Source organism: Pyrus communis, chromosome 1, assembly GCF_963583255.1.
Source record: "Pyrus communis chromosome 1, drPyrComm1.1, whole genome shotgun sequence".
Lineage (NCBI taxonomy): Eukaryota > Viridiplantae > Streptophyta > Magnoliopsida > Rosales > Rosaceae > Pyrus > Pyrus communis.
The window spans coordinates 32,391,731-32,404,633 of NC_084803.1; positions in this window are offsets into that span (position 1 = coordinate 32,391,731).

Sequence of the window (12,903 nt, forward strand, 5' to 3'; positions counted from 1 at the left end):
AATAAAAATATAAAGTGTAGAAAATCTAATTAGAAGATAAACATGGCATGTCACATCATAATATATAAAAGCACTTGTTGGGAAAAATCACATATACACATATATAATTAAAAAAGAAAAGACCCACTCACATATCCATAACTTGCTTGCTCTTAATTAGCCTTGTCATTCGACAATCCGAATATGCTTGTACATATACCAAGTCACATTGACTTAACACAATACTTAAAACATAAATCATACACAAAATGGGCAAATCATAGTTAATCTGTCCAAAATTCCCATTTTACAAAATTCCCCCTAAAACTAGACGTAATTGCAAAACTACCCTAATTTCATAAAAATACCAAACGGCCCTAAAACTTCAACAAATCTTGCATTTTCATCTTTGTTGTAAAAGCAGTACAACAAGGTCGTTATTTTTCCAAGATTTCTCACCATACTAAGCATATACTATATGAATTTGAAGTGGGAAACAATGGGAATAAAAAGTATACCAAAATTAAGGCCCCTAGGTGGCTAGGAAAGTTGAATTTCGTCGGATTCTCACGGACTCGAAAAGAGTTTTCATTGGATTTCATTGCAGCAGTCCTGGAATCGAGCATGCAAGGCTCCAACTAGGTCTAGATAACCTAAAGATGGAACAAAATGGGCCTAGCCTCATCAGAACGGTAGCCATAATCTTTGCTGGAGTTCTCTACAGCTCATCGGACATGGAATCCGTTAGTGATTCCATTCAAAACTCATAAGTGTGAAACCAAAGCTCACATGCAAGGTTATAAAGTTAAACAAAATGATGAATGGAATGTAAGGAGTGATTTCAAACCTTACTTTGTTTGGGGATACCATGGAGTATCACCGAAGTTCCTCCTTCGCGTCGGAGCTCCTTGGTTTGAAGGTTTTTCGTCCAAGTTTCAAATAACAGAAGTTAGAAAATGATTTGTGGTTATGAAAGGGTTGCGAAGATGGTGACGATGTCCTTGTCTGTTGTAGGACAGTGGCGAGCTGCTGTCTGCATTTGTTATGCCATGAAGAGGGTAAAGGGACGAGAGAGTTAGATGAAAGGAAAAGAAAGAAAGAGAAATGAGTGGAAGTAAGTGGGAAGAGAGAAAGAATAGGCTGGAATGAGGGAAAATAGGGGAAAAGAGAAAAGAGAGAAAGTTCAAACATAACTTATTCGTTATAACTCCGAATTGAATTCTGTCTGTGGCCATGTGTTCGTAAAAATGAGTACTATTCAAAAATAGTAAAATAAGAGTGGAAAAATGAAAGGAAAAATTTATGTCCACGTGGAAGGCCTACGTGGCATCTTAGGGGCATTTTGATAATTTCACTACTACTGAGAATAAAATACAATAAATCTCGGGACATGATGTCATAATCTACCCCCTTTAAGAAAATTTCATCCTTGAAATTTGAAACAACAGAATTTAATCAAGGAAGAAATACAAGTACAAGTCACTTACACATTTCTCTGTTCCCTATGTAGCCTCTTCAACATAGTGGTATCTTTGAATTCCGTATCGCTTGCGTCCACGCGATCGTAGTGGCGAGCACTACGAGAGTAGGTGTGTGTGTGTGTGTGTGTGTGTGTGTGTGTGTGTGTGTGTGTGTGTGTGTGTGTGTGTGTGTGTGTGTGTGTGTGTGTGTGTGTGTGTGTGTGTGTGTGTGTGTGTGTGTGTGTGTGTGTGTGTGTGTGTGTGTGTGTGTGTGTGTGTGTGTGTGTGTCTTTGGGTCAAGCCCAAATGGTAACTAATTAAGCACGAGTCCTAATTAATAAAATACTACCGAAAAAAGGCCTACTTGCCCACTTGCTTGACCAACCCAACAAATAACTTATCGATATTACAGTCTGCAGCCCGCAATACCACCAATTCACTGTTGACTCGCTAAACAAGTAATGGAATCCTAAGGGTGCAAAATTATTATTTTGCCCCTTAATGGGAAAAGTGCATAAATCGTTTGATTTACACATCATTTGCACTCACGTGTTCGTGAGAACATGTACTACCTAGAAAGATGTGAAAATGAACAATGAGTAATAAGGACTCAAATGTCCACGCATGAAATCTGCATAGGATTTCCAATTACCCGGCCAAAAGCATTTAGGGAAATAAAATTAAATAAATGTGGAACGGGATTTTGCCAATTGGTTTAGAGGGTGTCGTCGTGGACCAACAAAAGATTGGCACCTTAGTAAGTTGGTCGACAATCACTGAAACATCATCATTGTCTCCACGTGTAAAAGGCTGCTCATATATGAAGTCCATAGTGATATTCTCTCATATCCATCTGGATATAAGGAATGACTGTAATAATTCGATCGATTTCTTTCTTCCTGTTATGACTAGCCGACAAATTAGGTATTTGCTTAATAACTAAGCAATCTTTTTTTTCATCCCAAGTCAAAAATAGAAGGGTATGACTTGGAAATTAGCTAACAAGGTTCCCTGATAATTTGCTAGTAACATCACATCAATACTCATGAGTTGTAACTGATATCAGATTTGACGGCCGAGTCATCTATGTGTTTTCCTACTGAGGCCTTCAGCAACTACATTTACTCAACTGGGGTAGTACACGATGGTGCAATCGTAGACGTTGATTAATTTCTTCCATCGCTGCCGTCTACAATTAAGCTCATTCCAAGTCGAGATGTATTTTAGGGGTTTAAGGGAGTCGATGAAGGTTTTGGCATGTCTCTCCATAGAGAAACCGGCATCAAGTTTTTTTTCTAAAGGTAGCAATTGTCAACTCCAAGTCGTAGGTAAGACAGTTCACTTCATGTGGTTCTAGTTGTTGAAAGGCATAAGTGGTGACCCTACCATGCTGTATAGCATGCAGTTTGATCATTTAGTGAAGTATCACTGCAAATTCCGAAATTATTGGTGTCATCAAGAAGTGTAAGAATGATATTAGGAAAAAGACAACATCTCAATTGTCAGAAACTTAATCACATTCACATCTCAAATGAAACTAACGTCTTTCCTGGTTAACCTGTAAGGAATAAAACTAAGGTGGAGAAAGTTAGCACATACCGTTAATGGTAACCGACAAGACCAAAGATATCTCGTATTTCAAAAAACCTTATGGGGGTTTCCAATTTTTCTTCAACTACGACATTTTTGGGAATTGACAAAAATGTCGTCTGCTGAGCTCACATTTCCCAAAAGAACACATTATCTAAACAAAACTAGCATTTGGAAAATTTAGTGTAATGCTAATTCGCTTTGAAATTGGTCAGATCAAATCATCGGTGTTTTGAAAGTTTGACTTCATTATTGGAGTAAACAAGGAGGTTCTCAATAAGGTTATCACGAATCTTTCAGGACATGGGAGGAATGCACAGTCCGTCAGATTCATGAAAGATATTTGTGCATTCACCAACCCGCATGTTATCACAAGGAACTCATAATGAACATGTCGAGCCCTGAATGCAGTCTTAGGAACATCATTATTCCTGATCTTCAGCTGGTCACAACCAAACTTCATAACAATCTCGAAGAAAGCTCGGGTTCCATAGAGTTGGTTGGAGAGATCATCAATTCAAGACATGGATTAATGGTTTTTAATCTTCATCAAATTGAATTGCTAGTAAACAATTTAAAATTTTAAGGTTCAGTCTTTGCTCTTCATGAATGGAAACAGAGGTCTATACGATGAAGATTCAAAGAAAGTAGATGTTATACCTGGACATAGATCAATGGTGTCTCACACATCTCAATCTAGTGGTATCACAAATAGACATTTAAGAATGACGTCAGGAATTTAGTTTGACCAATTTCACAATTTCCAGCTGTAATGGATTGTCGTCTTCCTCTACAACATGTGCTGAAAGGCCTTCACAACTTTTCTCAATAAATGTTTCGCCTTGTCAACAGGGATTAATTTGTGCTCTAACTTTTGATGTTTGTCAGTGGGGTTGACCACAAGAACAACAGGACGTCGAAAAAAAAAAGACTACTTTTGGTCGATGTTTCACCAAAGAATAATACCAATGCAGTCGATCCATCTCTTAGATTACGTGGAATTCCACGATATCCAATAAAATAAGATTAACTAGCATTACCAGATTGGTAATGGAAACGGTGCAACCACTGCACTCACATTAGCATAACAGACTTGCTTTATGGCATTGGAATTCTCGCAATGTACCCGACTAAGGTACCATGTGGTTGAAGTATTTGAACAAACAAGGATAATATCTCATTCGGTGGTGCCGCTACCTAATGTCTCTATGATATTCGAATAATGTATGTCTCCTGTTGGAAATGTACCCTAAAGCCAATCATATGATGATACTTTATGGACATTTCACATGTTAAACTAATCTAGTTTAATATAAAGGTAAAGATTATTGTTTAAAGTCATCTCATATAAATGTTATATGCTTAAATGATAAGTCCAAGGAATATGTAATTGAGAGAATGTGATCTAAAGAAGTTAGATTCATGAAACCATTCTCTTTTGTATACATATCCTAAACCTTACTAATCAATAGATTGCCAAGTGGGCATTGACAGTCCGTTAAGATCAGTATGTCCTATGTCTTCTTTTAGAGAGAGTGACTGGTCTCTCATTGGTGTGACTGACACCAAGACAAGCATATAGGTGGTCAATAGAGAATGAGTCCACTGAACGCAATCAACAAGGAGTCCTCATATTTATGTCACATGAAAACTCATGGTTGGGATAATGCAAAGTAGTCCTTTGACCTAAGGCATCATAGTTGTCTTATGGTTAGGTCTTTAATCTTTGAATATGTCAAAGTCACTCCGTCAAAAGGTGTCCACAACATAGTTGGGGTTAAGCCACTTAGCCATGAAGGCAAGGGAATGCAGAACAAGGGATCTCTAACCTTCAAACCATTTGAGGGAGAATACTCTATGATATGGTAAAGAATCTCTGGCCAGAGTATGAATGAGATTTAGGAATTCGTTCCAAATCACATTCAAGGTAATCATATAAGTAAGAGAATCACATTGGATGGTAGACATGAATAAAATATCAAATCAAATAATGTGGTCAAGAGTATTGTATTAGAGAAAAACCGTATTGCATTGTAATCCCAAACTGAATAGGTTCTCTACCTCTTCTGATTAGCTGGGATAGCCATGACATACTGCTAGGTCACTCATGGTTTGTGGAAGCCCTAAATGTGTATAATCACTAAAGGGAGAATTGAAAAGTAAGTTTCAATTCACAATCGATTTAAAGAGTTCTAATCGCTCACTGCCTCGCTAAAAGGAACCTAATGGATCGTACACCGTGTAAAGTAGAGATTGAAGAAACAACAAAGATGAGTAAGGATAATTAAATGGTTTAATTATTTATGGCTAGGATTAATTAATATGTTAATTAATCAAACAAATAAGTTTGTTTTAGACCTCGGGTTAGTTTTGGACCTCAAGGCCCAATGGGCTTCGAATGTCAAGTCTAATAACTCAAGTTGTATGACAACTTGAAAACACAATGGGCATGAAAGCCCAATGAACCCACATGGCTGGCCATAAAGAGTGTGAGGGAGAATTGGTTTTAATTTCAATTATGCCACTCAATGTAAATGGCTATAGAAAGGAAATTATAACTCATTCCCTTATAAGGGTTTTCTAGAGAGAAAAGAGAAAAACACAAAAAAGCTCTCTCTTCTCTTAGGAGGCCGGCCATCCTTGGAAGAATGGACTAGCATCCATTTATTCCTAGGCCACTCATATCTTCCTCAATGCTCTCCTTGGTGTGGAAACTTAGAGGTTCCCTTTCTTGAGAACTTGGAGAATCCATTCCTTCATCCATATCCAAGAAGTCATGGAGCCAAGAAGCAAAGTTCCTCCATCCACATCCATGGAGCCAAAGAGCAAGGAGACTAAGGAAAAAATGCCCTTACATGAGTGAATATCCTTTGCTAGGAAAATAGGTGCTTCAAAGGTATAAAAGTTTCTCAACTCTTTTTAGGTGGTAGACAATTATCGATACGACTACCCTACTTTAGGGTCAACAAGCGTCTTCAATTAGGGTGTTTCCTTGGCAAGAAGGTTCTTCACGTAAGGTTGATAAGTTGTCAGAAAAGTGTGAGTGATAGTCATTCCAAGTTGCCCAAAAGTCTTGAAAAGCTAGCATATTCCGTGTTTAACGAGGTGGCATAATTATAACATTAGAATTCAAGAATCGAGAATGCTTACATCACATGTGTTATGAAAGCGATACTGTCTAACCTATGCTCTGATACCAAATTGACATACCCCAACTCGGAATGTTCACCTGGACCCCGAATCATGAAGTGCTAGCCGACACCTATAAGGTGACAAAGCCATAAAGTGTGATGTGGAAAATATGAATAAATTAAAACCTAAAAGTGAATAATTTAGAGTGCGCATGTGAGTGGGATTGAACCCATATCACACAAGTGATGTTAGAGCATAGATAAATTGCAGTAAAAAAAGGGTAAGGACATTTATACTAAAAAGAGAAGTCTCTTACATAACAGCTTTTGCCGACAATCCTCATCATCATGAAACATCTACCACTTAAATCCTGGAGGGGCGAAAAACAAGGTTGAGTGGGCCTGAAAATAAAGTTTTGTAAAACATTTTCAAAAAGTGTAACCCCTCGCTGTAAAACAAGTATATGGTTTCCCAAAAATACTATAATATTAGTATGTAATACAGTACCTTGTAGCAAAAGTGGGTGAAAAGATGTAGGGTACACCAAAAATATATCACAACATTAAATCTCAAATCAATATCACAAGAAAACAATGCTCATTAATTTATGCAGGCACACAAGTCCATTGCAAAGATAATCAGACAATGGAACAAGCTGGGTGTAAGTTTTACATTTTGGTATTACAACGCTAGTCACATCACATATGAGTCCAAAACATCACACAAAAGAACAGGCTAGTACCAAACTCTGGATCCAAAGCGAATGTAAATGGTGCATGTGAACTACACGTGAAGTTGGTCCTTGGCCCAAGATAGTACAAATAACTAAGAGACACCGTGCAAACATATAATAATGAGCAGGTAAAACATAAGGATGCCATGCCACAAGTTTATGCTCACAAATAATATTAAAAACATAAAGTGTACGAAAAGTCTATTTGTAAAACTAAACATGGCATGTCACATCATAATATATAAAAGTGGTAGTTGGGAAAATCACATATACATACATACATATATATACACACACACATAAAAACAAAAAGCCCCAGTCACAGATACTTACGATGTCACATCTTTTCGAACTAAGAAAGTCGGAGTCTCTAATAGCAATCGCACCTAAACATAATATTGGGACCCATTAGTAAAACTCAACTTAAACGATTAAATTTGAGAAAACGGAGTGCGGATTTGGAATCAGAGCGTCAAAATACACTAAAAGGAGTCCTGAGCAAATTTTGTAAAAAGTTAACGGTCAACCCTAAAAGTCCACCAAGACACCCTGGCGGTCAACTATGTTAAAACACAGGGATTCAGGTTTAAACTCAACATAACATTCATTTCCATCACAAACAGAAGCCCAGAAATTGAAGAGAATGAAAGAATCTCACCTGAGATTGAAGGTGAGAGTTCGAAGCTCTCGGGTCTTCAACGTCAGAGCACTCAGAGTTGCTCTAATGCTACTTGCAAAGCTGCAGTCGTGTTCCCTATGCACCAAAGGTTTGAAATATGGATTTGTGGATGGTGAAGGTCCTTGGCTTTTCGGCCTCTCTGTTTACAGAGGTGAAGAAGATAATGGAATATGAGAGAGAGAGAGAGAGAGAGAGAGAGAGAGAGAGAGAGAGGATGATGGAGTATGAGAGAGAGAGAGAAGCTGAAAAGAGAGGGAGAGAGAGTTAGAGAGACATGGGAACCCACCAAAAACGAGAAAAAGAAAGATAGTGAAAATATATTTTAATTAAAAATGTAAAGAAGTGATGTCTAATGGTGTTGAGTGGGTAAAGAGAGATAGAGAAAGAAAAGTGCGAAGGAAATGAGTGGAAAGAGAGAGGGAGAATGGGAAGTGGCGTGGCCTCACTAGTCACATCAGCCAATAGTTAAATTTTGGGTTAAACTCTATTTACTACCCTGAAGTTTCGTGGTTTTCAACATTTAGTACATCAAGTTTTTTTCGTCCCAGAGTCATACCTAAAGTGTAAATTTTGGGACAGTTTGATACATCCGTTAGTCAAACTCTTAAGTCTCCCGTTAACTGTGACGTGGCACTGGGCGCCACTTGGATTTTTTTTTTTTAGGGATTCAAAAAAAAATTTCCCGCCCAAATTTTTTTCCACACAACCATGTACCTTACATTTTTTTCCCAACAAAATTTTTTGAAAAAAAAAAAAATCAAATTAAGTAGGGAAAAAACCACAACTTTCTATTCCAAATCTGCAAATTCAATTCCAAACAAACGTTGAATTCTAAATCTGCAAATTCTTCATTTTAACTACCAACAAAGTTCAATTGTCAACAACATTCAATTCACAACAAAGTTCAATATACATCCTCCAATTCACATAAAAGTATCAAAAGACCACAACTTATACAACTAATGGGTCAAGGTGTTCTTCTAAAAACACCAAAAAACTGTCCAAAACACTAATGGGTCAACTTTAACAACCAATTGAACTCTGTCTAAAACACTGAAGATCTATCGGAAAGTTGTTTCCAAAAAAACTAAAGGCATATTCAACTATAACAAAATGAACCCTTAAACAACCTAAAGCATTAAAGCAGCATCATGGAACATTCCTCCTCCTTTTCTGACCTCTTGCAGTAGACTTTGAAGTGGTTTGAGAGGCTTGAGTTGGCTAAGATGAAGGTTGTGGAACTTCCTGAGTGCATGGCTGCAATGACTGAGAGGGTTGTGCTACCTTAGATGTTGAGGCCTAAGTAATGAACCCATATAGCATTAGCACAGACAGATACTACACTTCACAAATAACAAATTCACTTAAGAAATGAAAAATCAACAAAAAATATCAAAATTATACCTCATTTTTCTTGCTTTTTCTTCCTTTTCTAGCAGTTGGAAGAGGATGAGTGGTAGGGCATCTGGCCTTGTTGTGTCCCAAGGCCTTGCAAACACCACACTTCACACGTTTTTGTCCTCTCTTGCTTAATTTGAATTCATTTTCATCACCCTCCCTATGTCTCCTCTTTTTTGGTCTCCCCGACTGCTTTTTAAAAGTTGGAGGAAGAATGCATTTGTTTTCAGATGGCTCCCAAAATTTCATGCCTTGGATAGGTTGAATCAAGTTTTCGTAAGCTTGAAAGTACTTCTCCTTCTTGTACCAAGAGGAAACAAATTCCTCAAGCTGTCTCCTTGCATAATAGATGGCCGAGCAACCATGTATGCAAGGAAAGTCTGTCAAATCCCATCTTTTGCATGAGCAAGTGCACCCATTCAAATCCACCACAAATATATTGCCTCTACCTTCATCCACTTCAAATTTTTCTCCTCCAGACCATTTAGCTATAGTGTGTGAGCTTTTCAGTTTGTACTCCTCCAACTTCTTCTGGACTTTGGGGCAGATAGCTCATTTATCCTTCCTCATTGCATCTCTTCTCAACCATATCCTTTTCATCAATAAAACTCTTACAATTTCCAGCATGGTAATAATAGGCTTGTCCTTAGACCTTAGGATAAAAAAATCGAAGCTCTCACAAAGGTTGTTTAAGAGAATGTCACACTGAGTGTGTGTCTCAAAGTGTGACCTACTCCAATGCAAGGCTGGTCTCTTCTCCAACCATTTATAAGCTTTTTCATTCAGTTTATTCACCTCAGCCATACTCTCTCTAAAATCAGCGATGGTTGTTACCTTCGCAGCATTCCACAAGGCATCATTTAATCCTTTCTCTTTAAACCCATATGCCTTATAGTTGGTGTATAAGTGCCTAACGCAGAACCGATGATTACAATTAGACAGCACCTTCTCAAAAGCTGGTATTAAACCCTTTTGTTTGTCAAAAATGAAAGTCCAAGCACGCTGGTTCACAATTCCCAAGTCAGCAGCTAGCAGTTCCAGTAACCAAACCCAACTGTCCTTGTTCTCGAGCTCTACTATAGCATATGCAATAACCCAAGTTTGGTTATTTGCATCCATTCCCACTGCAAACAGTAACTGACCATTCAACACTCCTTTTAAGTGACAACCATCCAACCTTATAAGCTGCCTACATTCATTCTTAAATCCATTTTTGCAAGCCCCTAAACAAATATAAATCATCTGAAATATCACGTGAGCATCATCATAGGGCAGCACCTTCATTTGAACTATACTACCTGGGTTTGTCCTCTTAAGCTCATCACAATACTCCCACAACTTTGTGTACTGATCCATGTTACTCCTCTCAAGGATTTTCAAACACTGTGCTTTCACTCTGTAGGCTGTCTTGAGGTAGATCTCAACCATTCTTTCCTCCTTCACTGTCTCTATAAATGTAGTGATGGGCATGCTTGGGTTGAGTCTGAACTTTTCCACATACCACTTCACAAGCCATGCCACTTTGCAGTTAGGATTTTCCCTCCAAATCCTCAAACATTCATGTTTCCCAACATAGGTTTTCACTTGCATTGAATCTTCATTGTACATCTTGGAAGCATACAATCTCTAGTTTTTCTCATACCTTGCACTAATCTTCCATTTCTCATTCATGTTTAGCTTAATAAAAGGTGCATCATGCTTATTGGAGTGAGACCGCACTGCCTCTCTCAACTGTGCAGTATCTCTTAACTTCAATCCCTTTTCAAACTTTGGATCATCCCTGTCGGCTTCTTCATTAAACTCAGGGTAAATGACCTTCTCATCGCATTCTGAACCTGAATCGTCAACAATGTACAGGCCATCTGAGTCTTGTCTCTCATCATCAAGGGGAACGTCTTCTACATTCCTTGCATCAATAACGTCTTCTGGATGTTGGTTTCCAACCCCTTCACCCCTTTCAGCATCTCTAACGACACTTTCTACAATTATATCATCTACTGCACGATGATGATCATCTTCCAAAATGTAGTCACTGTCCACAAACTCATTATTTGTAGTGTCATCCTCTGCATTTAATGCCAAAAACAATGCATATTTGTTAAAAACCTAAACTTTGCAAAAATAATTGAATACTAAAATTAAAATTGTAAAAATAAATGTTTCAAAAATTTTACCTTCATTAGCTTCTACTTCAGTCCCTTTATCAACTTCTTCAGCTTCGTGACCTTCTTCAGTTTCATCACCTTCATCATCTTTATCACCTTCATTATCAGCATTGAGAGGACCATCTTCAACCTCATCTCCACTTCCTTGTCCTTCCTCAGTTGCTTCAGCCTCATGTTCATCATCACCGTTGTAGGCTATGTCATTCAAAAGACATAGCCGTTTTTCTAAGTCATCCGCACCCCATTTTGCTCTACCCTTCTTCCGTTTTGATCCACTTCCCTTTGTAATCGAAATCACCACCCTTGATTCCTCAATATCTTCTATAATGACACATTTTTTTAATATGGCACTCTCATCTAGATTCATCAAAAGCTTATGTTTCAAGGCAGCTTGCTTCGGACTTAGATGTTCTAGGTACATTTCTATTTCCCTAACCCCTGGAACATACTTGCACATTTCACCCACATCTTGGTCCCGTTCAATAAGCCTTAATCCCTCCCAATAAGACATCCCAAGAATCCTATAGTGATACAACATAAACCCATCATATCCTAACTCCTTAACCATTTCATCAATCTCGAAAAAAGACATAAAGTCTTTGTCTACATAATCAAACCAAGCCTCAAACCCTCCCGTATATGCATTTTCAAACCACTTCCCACGGTGGTTAATTTTAATACTAAATAATTCAGGCATGCCTGCAAAGTCAAGGAGAAAGGTGAAAACAACATAAAATCCTGGAGGCACATAGGAAAAAAGGTGAAAACACCAGTAGGACCATGAGGAAAAAAGGTGAAAACAAAACTACGGGGACCATGAATACAATTCCACCTTTTTTCCTGAAACCATAGAAAAAAAGGTGAAAACAAAACCATGGGGACCATGATTGAAGACAAAACCACATGCACAACTCACTACAAAACACAATTCCAGAAACCATAGAAAAAAAAATGGGATTGGAACTCACAAATCCCTAATCCCTAAAATTCAAAATTGAAAAATCAGAAAACCTAAACCCATATTATCTACACTTCGAAAAAGGTAGGTTACTTAGTGGTGTTTCACCCACTTTGATCCTCCTTTTTTCCCACCCCATCGCCAACGATGGCTTCACGACAATCTTTCCCACAAACGTGTGCACAACATATGATGGCGTGCGAGGTGGAGCAAGGGCGAGGTCAAGTGACGGCGAGGTCGAGTGACAGCCCGTTGGTAGGGTTTCCGACGGAGATGGGGGGTCGCAATTTTCTAGGGGAGTGAAAAGTGAAACCACTTTTCACTTTTTCACTTTTTCACTTTTTCTGGGGGAGATGGTGGGTCGCGAATTTTGAAATTTGAAATTTTTTTTTTTCACTAAAGGCCACGTCACAAATGGGGTGAAACCCCTTCTCTAAAAATAAAAAAAAAATTCCACGTGGACCCATGTGGCGCCCAGTCATTGTCCACATAGGCGCCACGTCGCAGTTAACAGGAGACTTAATAATTTGGCTAACGGATGTATGAGACTGTCTGATGCGAAAATTAATTTAACACACAAATTAACCCTCTTTTGACAATTGTAGCATATAAATAAGTAGGGATCGTTCTTACATCGGGGATTAGGAGGGATTGCTAAACACCTTAAACTGACTCAAATAACTAAAATTAACCTTTAAAACACTTAACTCAACTTGAAAAGACTCAAGGCAAGTTCACAAGACTCAAAATAGGCTAAAAACACTCAAAACAGCCTAAAAACACAAACTGGGCAGTTTTGAGCCTAAACA